The sequence below is a fragment of the Helianthus annuus genome, chromosome 15 (assembly GCF_002127325.2).
Source record: "Helianthus annuus cultivar XRQ/B chromosome 15, HanXRQr2.0-SUNRISE, whole genome shotgun sequence".
NCBI lineage: Eukaryota > Viridiplantae > Streptophyta > Magnoliopsida > Asterales > Asteraceae > Helianthus > Helianthus annuus.
In genome coordinates this window covers 131,167,775-131,183,047 of record NC_035447.2, presented here as the reverse complement: position 1 = coordinate 131,183,047, position 15,273 = coordinate 131,167,775, and the positions used below count along the sequence as shown (strand labels likewise).

Below are 15,273 nucleotides of genomic sequence, written 5' to 3'. Positions count from 1 at the left end.
TACGTCTTTTTCTCGAAGGATCTAATGCATTGTTCACATGGTTTGGTTGAGTCGATCTCATATGTACATATGTTTGAAAAAATAGAATTCTTGTCGGTATCATGACAGTGATATATATGGACATTAAAATCTATAACTATTTCTTTGTTTATATTAAAATACAAATATTTGCTACCCATGTTACAATATAACCCAAAATATAACATAACTAATTATTGAACTAATTTTTTTTTTTTTTTTGTCAAAAAATGGGTTCAATAGGCTATTTAGCATCCATTATTTTCTTGATTCGACGAGCTTTCTATTTTGAGCCTCGGGTGAGCTTCGGGTCCATTTGATAATAAACATCCCTTCATCACTCACATGATGATCATTTTTCATACTACTCAACTTTTTAGTAAATGGAATGAAAGTGGCCATGATTTCTTTGGCTCTCTATATTATTTACCAAGCACTGGCTTCGGGGCTTCAGTCTGCATTATCAGAATTTGGGATCGTTACCATTCGATTAAAATTGATTTATAATTTGAGAACTTAAACCTATGTTTAGTGAATATTTTATATCAAAGAATACATACCGCCTCTACTAAGTTATAGTGTAGAATTTGAGGGCAAAGATGATGTATGACATGGGTTCCTATATCATAATGGATGTTGTTAATCCATCCATAGTCACGATCAAGTGTCATTAGCCCTCCTCTTAGGTAACTCCATTCCTGTTGTAACCATTGAATACCATATCAAATTTATCGATTTGTTCAGTTTTAAAACATAAAATTTGTACCAAGAATTGTACACAAACTGCCCGGTTTTAATAACATTATGCCGGGCATAAAAAGTACTAAAGTTATATTTCTTTTGTGTTGCTTATTTTCATCAAAATCAGTAGAATGATGATTCTGGGCTGATTTCAACCCGTTCGACCCATTTAACATGTTAATAAACCCATTTATAAGTAAAAGAGCCAAAATCAGTATCTCTCGATATGAATGTGTGATATGATAAAATTCTACCTAAATATTTGGTGCTAATAAAGTATGTTCTACCGATGTGCTGCTGCTTCAAAAAGATGGGCCTTCAATGGCAACACTAGTTTCAGTTCTAATGCTGCATTCCTTTGCAATGGCTGGAGCCATGTTGATATTATTACCCATAACCATACCAACAATAATACCATTTTCAACAAGTATGCTACATTAGATATGAGCCAGTTCATGTAGGTAGGGATTTGTAACACCCCACCTGTAACTCGGGTGATTATGTACAATTGGTACACTTATAGCAGAAGCAAACTAAACTTTCTTTAAAACACATAATAATCTGAGTAAAACACATTATTTATTTACAATATTCAGCATCTTGGAACTTATAAGTCTTCAGGTCTCACTTGTCTTTCCTTTATCCTAAATTGATTACCTGATTACCTGTGAGTTGTATACTCAAAATGATGTCAACTCTATGTTGGTGAGCTTATGTTATACAGTTTACAAATCACTATTGACATGCATTCAAGATAGGTTGTGATATTTTGGGCCAAGGGCCACCGTGCAATTTACAAATCACTTAACAGTTGCTAGTACGATTGGGTAATATCTCAGGGTCCTAACATTAACTAGTCATTATCATGGTAACTTGATATTGGTTAACCATGCCTTAATTTTACATGGTTGATCAGTCCATGCCTAACTAAGGCAAGAGTACCCCATACCCACCCTAATAATAACCCTAATATCTAAAAATAATAATACTAGCACTACTAGTAATACTACTAATATTACTAGTGATAAATAATAATTAACCAGACATAAACTTAAATGGGAACATACCTGAAAACTATCTACGATATGTCTCTATACTCTTGCTCCAAAAAACCACTACTAACAACACAAAATAAGGTATTGTAGGCTTGTAATTCACTTAAACTAGAGTGTTCCCAAGAAAGGTGATATTCTAAATTCTAACTATGTGCTTCTATTTATAAAGAGGTGAGAGCTACTTGATTTCATTCTTGATCCAATGTGAGATCAAAGTGTGCAGGTTTTATGCTGCTTGCTTGCTCACGCAATCCTTCAAATCATGAGTTTTGATTTTATTATAGTATATATCTTATAATTAATTCAGTTGTTTAACTCGTTTTTCTATTATAACTTTTGAAATGTATTGGTTTTGACCTATGTTTCATTAAAAAATGGAGTAAGGTCAAATATGATATATTATTATTGTTATATTGTTACTGGTGTTGGTGGTGGTGTTGTTTTGTTGTTGTTGTTGTTGTTGTTACTAAGCGGTCGCCTATAATACTAAATACTCATTTAGATACTACTTACTTCAAATAACCATTTTATTTTATCCGTTACTTACTTGTTCAACAATATATGAATAAAGACGTTCTTGGCTTGAAATGAGTCTTTTCTAGTTGGGTTGGGTTGAGCAGCAAAGGATTTTTGTCCACTAAGTTTTTTTTTTATTATTAATTACTGTATTGATTATGCAAAAACAATTATGATTACAAATATAATCTCGACATTTGAATAAAACGATTTGAGAGGTATTCTTTACAATTAGATTACATGTCTTTCAACCCGCTTGACAATTCCGGATCCTAAGAAGATAAAGGACCAATTTTGAAATTGACTATTTGATCAAAAACAGATGCATATGCAGATTACAAGATTAAGACCTTATGGGACCAATTGAGTTAGATGCGCAGTCAAGACCAAGTCAACCGTTCGATTTTTAGTGCATCAAAAACCTCTTCAGGGAAGCTTACGCAGAAGTTTCTTATGAGTTTCTTCAATATCTGATTCGGTTGTTGCATTAGCCTCATCAACAAACTCACCATTCTTCTGTTGGATCCTTCTACAGTAAGCAATATGAACATCTTCAGCCAGATTGGCTAAATTAAGCATGTGAGAAAATGCTTTTGCAATGACAATGGTATCCCCAGGAACTAAACTGGTCAAGACACACCCTAGTTCCTCCGGCTTCTTTGGGTCACGTTTGTATTTAGTAGAAAGCTATAGCATTTGTGAACCTACACAATTAAACAATATAATAAACTTATCAATGAGTAAGTTAACCAATCTACGTACCCATTAATCACGAATGTTAACAGACCAAAAAATGAACAATATCTTTGACGCATTTCGTCAACACTCTACTCCTTAAAACCCCAAAAAATCAAACAAAAAAGTAACAACATAAAATAAAAGATAATGATAGAAACAAAGAAGAGTAGAAAAACAAGCATAAAATGGGTCAAATTAATATTTTACCAACAGGGCCAAATTTAGTGTCTCGGCTAAAGTCCATCAGGTCCTCATGTTATTGGCCAGTTCAGATATGAGATATCTAAGCATAAGATCTAGGTTGCGAATGTTCATCAACAAGAAATAAAAAATTTAGCAATAATGAAGAAAATATAGTTTGTAAGCACCTTAGAGAAATTATAACCATTCAAAAATTGTTACTCTAAGCTCCTTGTAAGCTGACACTCAACCGTCATAGCCCTGCTACACCCACACAATCATTCACAAAACATGTTATGGGTTAACCGGATCCACTTAGACCCATACAATTTGGCCCGTTATTCAACCCAGCCATTTTGCAAACTCTGATAGAACCCCTCCGACAGCCCGACGAGTCATCCACTTAAAAGGACCCTCCCTGCGACCAATGCTTAATACTCACATATTACTATTTGTCTGCAAATATTGCTAAGAGACTCCATCAGAACAACTTTCTGTCATTGTAGATTGGCATTTTTTGTGCTACTTGTAACAACTAATTCACCTTTAAACAACAATGCAAACAAAAAAAAATAATAAACAAAACACATAATAACCAGAGCTCAAACCCGTTCACTGTTAATGAAAAGTCAAAATCGGGTCGAGTTTCAAATGCTTTGGGTTTTGTCGGTTTGTTTGGCCGTTTTGACCGGTTTTTAGTAGTGTTGACCAGTTTTGTATCCAATTCAATTCGTGTTTAACAGGTTTCAAAAGGAGGGATTATAAAGTGGTTTGGACCCTACAAATTGTAGTGGTTTCTATGTATACCAGTTTCGGTTGCGTTTTGGGGCTCCGTTCCTATTTAAAATTTAAAAACTAGTTTTATTTCGCATCAGCGATGATCCCATAATATAGTATGTGTTTTAGTTTTAGTTTTAGAGTAATTTCCCTGATGCATAGTTATCGATAGCGAATAGCGACGAGATACCTATATGCTACGTAGCGATAGCGACGAAATAGCGCCCGCTATTTTGTGTTTAGCGATAAGGTAGTTAAAAATTTAAGAAATAAAAAATAGCTAATTGTAATTTTTTATATATATATATATAATGTTAATTTTATACTTTTTATGTATAGATTTTGAAGTTTAAGGATCAAATGTAAATTAGTGATGATAGAGGGGGTTAAATGTTAAAATACACAAAGTTTTTTTACACTTTTATGTAATTTTTTACAAGTTTTAGGGACTATATGTTAACTAGTGAAAAGATAGAGGGGTTAAAGGTTAAAATCCATAAGATTATTTAACCCTAAAAAGCGCCGCTCTTATTCTTCTTCTCTTCTTCTTCCTGACTTGAAACTGCAGCCGCTCTTATTCTTCTTCTCTTCTTCTTCCTGACTTCCGGTAGGTTTCCGGCAGAAATTACAGCACCGGAGCCGGAATTCGTGGTCGGAATCCTGCTACAATGACGCTATTTTCCCGCTTTTCAGGCGCTACAGCAACTTAGCGCTCATCTACCTATTCGCATCTCTATTCGCTATTGCGTCCGCAATGGTCGCAATTGATAACTATGCCCTGATGGTCCTTAACTTTTTAAAATTACATATATGATTCTTATGGTTTGATCGTTTGTTATTCGAATAGTCCCTATGCTAAATGAATGTTAGTTTTTTTAATCAAATTGATATGAAAAGACTAAATCACCCTTACTAAATTAAAACATCTAAAAACTTTTAATTAATCATTTAACTTAAGTATTCAAGTGAGCCCTACCATTATCGTCACCACTTCTCCACCATGACCACCACCATAACTAGTTTAATACCCGTCCGGTGGACGGGTTACGCTAACAGCGTAACAAACAAAGATATCTATATTGAGGGTGTTTGTGATTACTTCTCCTTTTCTTCAAGGATGTTGGAATATTTTCAGATGATAACGGGATTAGACGTTTGTCACTCAGTGATGTTCCTTTTTATGTAACCTTTTACCGTTGATTCGGTTATTTGTTTTACTAAATAAAGTGTAACAAAGAAACTTGATGTTCTGTTCTATTCATGCTTAAATAAAGTTGTTGACAGTTTCATAATACTTTCAATGTTTACAAATAATTAAAAAAAAGTTTTGAAATGGGTACAATGCCAGGTATGTTAACCAAGACCTGTACCTGCTTCTTTCCGTGGTGCATCAACTTTTATACGAGGAGGTCTAACGATTCGGTCAATGAGTCCATAATCCAAAGCTTCCTGAGCATTGAACCGTTTAATCCGGCTTAAATCCTTGTGAACCTGCACATTACGGTTAATGGGATAAGGTCAAGCCAAAGATATTGTGAAACATGAACTAATAATTTGATTATAGCGACTTGAAGTCGTAATAATAAGTTTTTAGTGTTTGGATAAAGCGAATTTTGTTGTGATTATGAACAGTAAAACATATACGCACTTAAAATGTTTTAGTGAAAGAAATTTATAGCATACCTGCTCCACGGGTTGACCTGTCTTTTCAGCCAACTCCTTGAAAAGATAATCTCTGATCCTTAAAAGCTCGTTCGCTTCATTTTGAATATCATCAGCCTGTACCACATCATTTGGTAGAAAAAAATACAAAAGTTGAGCATACGTTAATTGTTATGTATTGACGGCAAAACTTTCTTGACAGGATGATATGTTCCAACCTGACCACGAGCAGCTCCAGCTGGCGACTATAAAGCAACTCTCGAAAGAGGCATTGCAAATCGTTGACCCTTTAATATTCCAAGATAGTTAAGAACATAGATAAAAACTCAATCCAAACAGCGCATTGGTAATTGTACAGTACAACCATCTATATACAATGTTGTTGTCGAAAATGAAAACGAAATTACCTTTTCTCCAGCTGCAAGAAGAAAGCCAGCAAGATTATAAGCATAACCCACAGAGTGGGTGCCAATCGGACTTTGCAAGCTTTGCATCGTGTCATAAATAGCCATGCTTGGAGTAAGCTTCAAAAGGAACATAACATTTTAAAAAGAATTTTCTACATCCTCCAACGTGACTATTATGGTGAGAAAGAAGTTAAGAACTCACATCACCACCTGGGCCGTTAATGTACATATACATTCTTTTGGAATTAAACATAACCAAGAACAACGACATGACCATCACAAGCCGACATAGTTCCCTAAACTCACACAGTCAATTGAGGGTTTTTTTAAAAGAAGAGAGATATTGACACTTCCCTACATTCACCAATGTTGGCCATTTCTAGGGCGATCAATGGCTCTACGACTGTATGATTATCATTTGAAGCACAAGAGCACCTGGAAGATAACAAAGGCAGGGGCCTCTAAAAATGCGAACACAAGAAATGAATATGTTGGTTTAATTTTAAAGCAAGTATATAATTACTTTTAGAGGAAGATGTGTACGATAAAAGAGGAAAAGAAACAACCGAAGTTGAAAAAAGTGCAACAGTCTTGGTAAATTTTGTGATTTGCTCAATTTTGTGGCGATGTCAGTCACATGTGAACATGTTCTGATAATGGTTATGATTAGTTCTATACTTTTGGTTCAAACCATAGTAGATGGTCAAAGTTATTGAAAACAAATTAAAATAACTGAATCAACCACAACAAACCTTCATTCCTGAGACCGGACCGACTCTAACATAGCATGCCGGTCTTCAGCCTTAATATCCTGATAAAACTGGTTTTGGGTCGGTCTCGAGTATTTATCCATGCTGACCTGTTGAAAAATGAGCCTAAGGATGCACATAATTGGCCCAGTTTCAAAACTAATTCACCTAAAAGGTAAGGAGAATATTATTATTATTATTATTACAAAACAATTCCAATTCAAGTTTAAAATTGAAACAATCGATACCTACTTTGCTTCAATCATTACTGCGTATACATTAAATCGATCACCAATAGTTTGTCCTTCACTTTCTTCTAATTGGTCACACAGGTTGCTTCTAATTGATCACATAAGTTGCTTTCATTGCCTTCGCCAAATAATAATATGACACTTCTAAACTGTTCGAAACAAACAATTTTGAGTGTCCTATGTGAGACTTCTAAACCGTTCGACTCACACAATCAAAACTTTAAGAAATAAGTTATGTTGAGTGTAGCCAAAATATGAGCGAGTCAAGTAAATGGTCAAACATGGTATATTTAGTGGGTCGGATCACATTGACCCATCAACAACTTTTTGTCCTTTTTCTCAGATTTCATAAATTGTTATAGTATGGATATTATACAAACACCATTATCAAAATAATGATCCATATATTTAAATAAAGCTATGTTTAGCAATTACCTTTTTAATGTTAAGTATCAATTGTTATCATACCCATTGAAAAAGCAGTATTGTAGTCATGTTTAGCATATTAACATATGACTTGAAATAACTTAAAAAAGAAAAAAAAGTGTGTGGGTCAACCCAACCTGACGTCCGGTACTAAAAATTTGCTTTTGAAACGTACTCAATCCTCCCATTCCACCCATTTTGCCACCTCTACTTACCATGAAGGATGGAGCATCAAGATTCAAGACGTAAAATGGAAATAGAGAATTGCAAATAAAATTGGATGCAAGTAGCAACATATCCCTTTTGTCCACTCCCATGTTAAATGTCCATATCTGTCGTTTGAAAATAAAGTCAACTCCCATGTTAAATGACCACATTCGTCATAGTCACGGTTGCTTCCGCAAAACTGAGATTTTGCCTCCTATGGAATGCAATTGCATTTTAACATGATAAAGGCATTAGCTAAAACAATATTATGTTTTAAACATGAAAAAGTCATTAGCCCACTGAATCATTTCCAAGAACAGTAAAATCTAGAAAATATTTTTTTTTAAATTAAATCTAGGATTCAAATAAAAATATTAACATTGAGTGGGTCACTCGGGTTAGTTAACGGGTGAAACTTTTTTTTTAACGGCCAACAGAATCAATACCGAGCATTCTCGGGGCACCCACTGGACCAAACGCAGTACTCCGAAAGTAACCCAAGTCCACCACCAGTTCTGGGGAAAACCCGGTAACCCACCCGCCCGTAGGCATGACGGTGAAATTACCGGTAAAAACCCGTTTGGTTCAAGGATCGAACCCAGGGTTCCCTGGGTCTCCTATCATTGCCCACCAATACCTCACTCTGCACCAAGTGGGAGTTGAACTTGCATCTCTCAAGAGAAATGCAAGCCTTCCACCACTTGATCTAGAGATCATTGGCAGTTAACGGGTGAAACTATTATCTTTTTTTGTACATGTTAGGTTGCCTTGAGGAACCATTTTTCGTAAATGATTATTTTTAAAACAATTCACACGTCCTGTATATCTTTAGAAAAATATAATATTTCAACAAAGGAAAAGTAGACCATGCAAACTAATTTGACCAGGTAAAACACAAGTTACCCACTAAGTGACGAACTGACGATTATTAGAAGATCCGCTTAAAAGAAATGATTTTTAGAAGATTAGCATGCACCACCTCGAGCATGTTCACCTGCAAGAAACTTCAAATTATTAGATCAAGTTGTCTTTATGGTTTCTTGTAAACATCCACACACGTATGAAGAACCCCCACTATTTGGAACTTCCATGGCCCTCGGGTCCACAAGCTTTACGAACTGTGAAATAGAAAAACAAAAAAAAAGGAAAGAGAAGAAAGTTAAAGAAATGTAACCCAAAGCAAATCAATGAATGTGTTGAAGAATTTAATTTGAGCAACTTAGTGTTGAAGTGAAGGGAGACCGTTTGACAATAGTCGCAAAGAAACCTAGCTACAAGATTTATCAGTTAGAAGATAATGCCATATGTATAACAGGCTCTTAATGATTTCTTCTTACTTTCTAAGTACTATATGCTCGTATGTTGCATAACTTGACAATTAGCAGTCTCATCATTGGTTGGTTTGATGTCTTCTAACACATCATTGTGCTCAACCATCCTAAAATTAGTTTATCGTCAAAGTTAGAATCAGATTGTTCCGCGTTGTGGGTAAAGAGGTAATAACAGAAGTCAAAAGAGAAAAAAAAAGATTGAAACCCCCCAAAATGGCTTTGATTTGGTATGATAAATAAGCGATGATAGTCATGCTAACCCAATTCAACCTGTTTTGACCTGCACCAAAATTGATACGCTTTGACCTAGTTCTGTTTTGACTCTCACTTATGAGGCTCATAATCATACTACATAAGAGATGGCTCTTATGCTTTTGATGCTAAACAAAACTTTGTTGGATTATATGTAGGTGGCATTCCCTTTATAATGTTACACCAGCAAATGTAAGAATATGTAGGTTCTGTATATATTTTGAAAATATATAATATTTTAACAATAATTTATTTTTCAGATAGTGACATTTTATTATTTTATCCTAATTACTTACATAGACTATCCTAAATTTTGAGATAATAGATAACCAACCCATACCCAAAAATATATCAGTATTAACCCCTTACATGGCAGAAAGCGTCAAGAAAGCAGAGATAACTTACAGGTTGACGAGCTAATGGCCTGGAATTGGTACATAAATAGGCTAACTGAGACGATGTAATGTTAAAATTAACAGCATCTTCCCTGCCCCCTAGAGCAGCATAAAGCATACCATCATAATCAACACAATCCTTTGGAAAAAGACCTTATAATTTATCAAATCAAGTGAGTTTGGGATTAGTTATCCGTCAAAAGGGTGTTAAAATTACCAATAATTACGGATCGATTTAACACGTCTAGAGTTTAATTGCTAAAAGAATCTAAGAACACAACAAATTTAACATCAGATGGTTAAACAGAACCTAGGAAACCACAAGTTTTTCTACCAACTATATCTTCGATTATCTTCCATATGAATAGTTAAAAGAGGGAAGAAAGAAAACACATATAAAAGAATGTCAAACCGGCATTCCACAAGTATAAGCTGCACAATTCATGTGTTGGTCTTTATGCCTTCAATCATACCTGCAAACTCAAATCCCAAAAGATATAAACAAATTCAATATTAGCTTACGTCGTTCTTACTAATCACCTAACAATACACAACAAAAATTATCCAGAGGGAATCTTGAAGAGAACTCAAATATTGATAGCAACTAAATCAAAATCAAAACCTTAGGAACAATTATAAGAAATATTCATCTCAAAATTGAAACCGTAAGCACGGTTTTTGTTTCTAAAACTTGTAATACAAAATAGGAAGAATCGCAACATTTTGTATTCAAAGAAAAAATACCCAATTTAAACTAATTAAAGAAATCAACCTGATTAGCCATTAGCGAAGATTACTTCCACTGTTTAGGAAACGGTTTGTACTCGCCAGTAGGTACACTGGAATCTCTTCTCCGGCAAGTTTCAAACTCTGGCTCTGAATTGTTCTCAGATATGAACTGAACCATCATCAAACTATATACCGGCGAGTTCCGTAATAAAAAACAATCAATCAATCAGTGAGAACACAAATGAATATGAAGAAGAAATGATTTTGAACGGAAAACATGAAGATTTGAAATCAGACAAACTACCTTGAAACCCTAGACGACCGGCTGGATGACATGCATTGAGAGAGCTTTCGAATTCAAAGGCAAAAGAGACTTTATAAGCATCAATTTAGGTGCGTAGGGGGGGATCGTGGGTGGTTTTGAAGCGGAGATCTAGCCAAAATCACCTCTAACTGCCGAAATCACCTATAACTTCCCAGAACTGCCAGTATTACAGTTTTTTTATTTGAGTTTAAAGGGTCAAAATCAAAAGTTGATGAGTTTAGAGGGCTAAGATTATCCTAAAAGTTGGTTACACTTAATGGGTTCCATATATATATATAATTGAAGGGCAGAATTACCGGAAGACATTCATATTTAGATGGGTTTTAAAGATTTTTTTAGTTTATTCCCAAATTGAAAGACTTCTTCCTGTTCAGTTTAGTTTGTTTATAAAAAATGGGATCGACACAGAGAACTGGGTGATAAAGATTTTTTTTGATAAAATCCATTTTTAAGAGAATAATCTCAAAACCTTCATGAAATTAGCAATTTTTAATGGGTTTTGCATTGCACGTAGTTTGATTATGTTTCTTAAATGGGTTATGTAAAAAACCCAAAATTACAACACCTTTTTTATCCCATTTTTATGAATAAGCCGGGAATGATTTTTCGGTTATTATTTTGGATTCTTAACCATATATGAAGATGATGGATGTGAATTGGTTGACTATTGCTGATGTCATGTTCTTGCGGATCAAATGAAATGCGCAACGCAAAGAACTGTACCTTAGACGGCAAGAGATGTTGATCGTAGGTCTATTGTTCGTAATCTAACTAGGAGGGTAACGGCGGAACTAACGGAAGAAACGTTAGGCTGCTGCCATGACGAGGGCTTTTAAACCCTAATTTCTCATAAGGATCCTAACAATACGACTGAACATTATGGATGAACAGATTAAGTTGAATTTGGTGTCTCACCTCAAGTCGAAAGCATTCAAACTTATGCCTGAATGTTACCGTCCCTTAAATCCGATTTCAAAAAGAGGTGAACTCGTTTAGAAAGCATTCAAACGTTATGGCTGACCGTTAGATGATGCTCAGTGAACTCGTTTCGGCAAGAAATGATGTTCTGGGAGGAGTTGGGGTTGGGAAATTTGGGGTGGAGGTGGAGTTCGATGGAGAAGAAGAAGAAGGTGGTGGGTCCCATATTCAATTTTTTTTTAACGGTGTATGGTTAGGATATCACTAATCGGGTTAGTAGTTAGTATCGCTAAGTTAGTATTAAAACCCTTTTGCCTGGACTTGAACTTAGGACCTCCAAAAGAAGCAAAGCTTCCCACCTCCCCCTTAACCACTAGGCTAATAAATTAGGGCTCCAAACGAACCGAATGAACACGAACGAGACCTTGTTCGTGTTCGTTTGTTAAAGAATATATGTGTTCACGAACGGTTCATGAACACTTACCAAACGAGATTTTATGTTCGTGTTTGTTTGTTAAGAAAATAAACTTGTTCGTGTTCGTTTGTGTTTGTTTGTTAATGTTAGACAACGAACGAAAACGAACGTTGATGAATACAAATGGAAATAAATAAACACAAACACGCGTTTATGAATAGATCATATAAGACACTAACACTTATTAAATATTTTATTTGCCGGGATCTTGTAATATTTAAATAATATATAAAAACAAAATACTAATGAACTATCGAATATAAACGAACACGTTACCGAACGTTCACGAACATAAATGAACGAACGCGACCTTTATTCATGTTTGTTCATTTAACTAGACGAACGAAATTTCTTGTTCGTGTTCGTTTGTTTAACAAACGAACGAAAACAAACGAACTTCCCGTTAAATGGTTCACGAACTGTTCGTTGAACATTTGGTTCGTTTACACTTCTACAAGAGATCATTGGTGTCCCATGTTCAACTTTAATGTCTTTTTTTTTTTTGGAAATATAAGTGGGTGCCACTTGATTTCTTTTTAGTATTTTATGTATATATTTTATTAATAGTAAGAGCATGTTAGTTATTTGATACTAAGTTAACTAGAAATATTAACATTCATTCATGTTGGAGAGTATCGGAGTAACCAATTTGTAAACCATATAAAACAAACATGTTATTTTAAAAAGGTAGAGACTAAAGGTGAAAAAATGACAAGTTCATATAGACCATTCAAGTAATTAACTTTTACTTTTATCAATGTGTACTCTCATATCAAGAGACAAATAAAAGTCTTTCAAATTTTATCATATTCGTATATTTTGAATATGAAACTTGAAATTTGTTTTTAAGTTTTTTACTATGTTTTTAAACTATAGGAGAAAAGTGAATACCCCTGAAATGTATTTGAAATTTCTTATTAAGTAGTTATTTAATTAGGCATGGGTCGGTTGGGAATTTCAGTCTCATAATTAATTATAAAATTATGTCATATACGACATATCGGTAAAGTACTTGTTACTCATTACTCATTACTCATTGGGTTTACGAGTAAACCCATCTGCCTATTACACAAAACTCGATCTTAAACTGATCACTCTGTGATATGTGCTCATTATCCATCAAGTTTTGGGTTAACACCCACTTTTCGGACATCGCGAAGGAATTGTTCTTGCTTTCTTGTTGTCTATGGTGATGTGTTGCTTCTCTCCATGGACGACAGTCGTCCCCCACGGGGTTAGGAATTGTAAGAATCCAAAAGCCATAGGTAGCATTGCGTCTAGAATTCCCAAAGTAAATCGGCCCATGATCATGTTGTGATGCGAGTATGAGGGTATGACAAGAAAGGTTACCAGAACAGTCCTTGCACAATTGCCTTCTCCAACAGTAACTTGAAGTGAAATTTGGCCAATTAGGTCAACACACTCTCTAGAGATACCTCTGGTGCCACCACAAGCCCAACAGTTCTTGATCTTCTTGGTTCATTCGGCGAAACATTGTTTATAATTGTAAGACATATCTTATTAGCTGCTTGTATCAACCAATATCCGCCGTGTTTGATATCCGCCGACCATAGCTATGATTACTAGCACCTTAATTTGTACACCATTCCGCCATGGCGGGATGGTCAACGTTTGTTGCATCCAGGGTTCAATTCGCATGTTGTTAATTTTTACCTATGTCTTCCTGATATAACTTATCATATTCAATTCCAAGGCTCGCTTCGGGTTGATCTTGGGTTTAACATCTCTTCTTGCGCCTGAGGTCCCACCTGCACATCCTTGACTAAGTGTATGAGTTTTCCTATTTTAACATATTGGGCAATTCATCGGCGGAGTTTCCAACACTGATATGTTTCATGACCATGTCCCTTTTGATATTCACACCGTTTGGAAGTATCTCATGAGGCAATTTCTTTCATGGGGCATGAGGTTGTGAACGCTACACTTTCGGTTGCTAGGATGGTCGATGGGGACTTAAGGAAGGGAGGATAAGATTGATTATTCCCTGCCGGTATTTGCGCCGTGTTAGATGCTTGATATTGCTTGAAAGGGTATTGTAATCTAGCTTTATCAAACCCGACGGAGGTGTTGGTGCATAGGAATGCAATGTGCGGTTGGCGGGGCTATGACACTTGTGCTTCTTGTGTAACTGCAACTTCTCCGATGTTTCCATGGATTTGGCCATTTCTTTAACCTTTCCATTCACATGGTTCATATCGACAAATTTTTCTTGTTCTACAAACACTTTGGATATGGCCATGACCTCATCCATGGCTTTTGGTATATCATCCACGCCATATAATTTTCTCAACAGGTCATCATCGCCCACCCCCCCCCCCAAAGAAACCAACCTCCATAAGCACTTCTGTAACGCCACCAATCTGTAGGCTTTCTCTAATAAAGCGGGCAATGAAGCGTTCCACCGACTCGTTGTCACAACGCCTATTGTGCATAACTTCATTTTTATCTTTGGTATGTCACCGATCTGTTGGCTAAATAGCAGCATAATTTCTTAACCAACTCAAAATTCGAAGCCTCCTACCGATGAACTATCAAACCACAAGTTCAGCAGTCCTATTAACGTCTGAACAAACATGTGGCACCTATACATGTACAATCCATCTTTCCACTCCGCTGACACTCACAAAAAAGTTAATGCGATCATCTGAATCTCCTAAACCATAAGCTTAGTCGGGAACTTTGTTTTAGCAATTTGCTTTGTGAATTTAGATTTTGCAACCCGCGTCGTCGGGAGATTGGGTTTACTAAGGTCGTTAGCTTGTTGATTTGTGTGATTTTGATGATCCTCACAAGGTCCAAGCGTATCATCTAACGGAGCGCCCACCATGCGATAGCACTGAGCTAGCTGGCAACCCGGAAGATGGAGTGGCAATGGTTCTATCATCATACATGAGGTGACTACGCACATCTTCCTTCCTTTCTTGTTGCATGAATTAGTTGTAGAATTGTGCTTGACGTTGTTGCTCCTGCCATAAGTTGGGGCATTGGTGGTTGTTGAAACGTCCCATAAGGTTGTGCTTGGTACATGTGCTGTAAGGGGTGTATGGCGGCTTAGAAACAAAAGGAGTGGGAGATATGCCCGTTGCACAAAAATGGTTAC

The 15,273-nt window shown here is 35.7% G+C and overlaps 2 long non-coding RNA genes and 1 pseudogene across 3 annotated transcripts; all 3 read right to left on the bottom strand.

Moving 5' to 3' along the window:
• Positions 1-224: 224 nt before the first annotated feature.
• Positions 225-1,957, bottom strand: LOC110910309. Its single transcript, XR_002575991.2, has 3 exons — positions 1,827-1,957; positions 579-716; positions 225-473 (listed from the first exon to the last, which is right to left on the bottom strand). It is a non-coding gene; the product is annotated as an uncharacterized LOC110910309 (long non-coding RNA).
• Positions 1,958-5,261: 3,304 nt separating this feature from the next.
• On the bottom strand, positions 5,262-6,975 carry LOC110912422 (annotated as a pseudogene).
• A 1,537-nt stretch (positions 6,976-8,512) lies between these two features.
• On the bottom strand, positions 8,513-11,833 carry LOC110910308. Of its 2 annotated transcripts, none has more exons than XR_002575989.2 (6): positions 11,483-11,833; positions 10,739-10,916; positions 10,478-10,619; positions 9,716-10,178; positions 8,803-8,845; positions 8,513-8,721 (listed from the first exon to the last, which is right to left on the bottom strand). It is a non-coding gene; the product is annotated as an uncharacterized LOC110910308 (long non-coding RNA). The 2 variants fall into 2 exon arrangements; XR_004881760.1 differs by having other exon boundaries at positions 8,513-8,845; positions 9,716-9,804; positions 10,118-10,178.
• Positions 11,834-15,273: the final 3,440 nt, after the last annotated feature.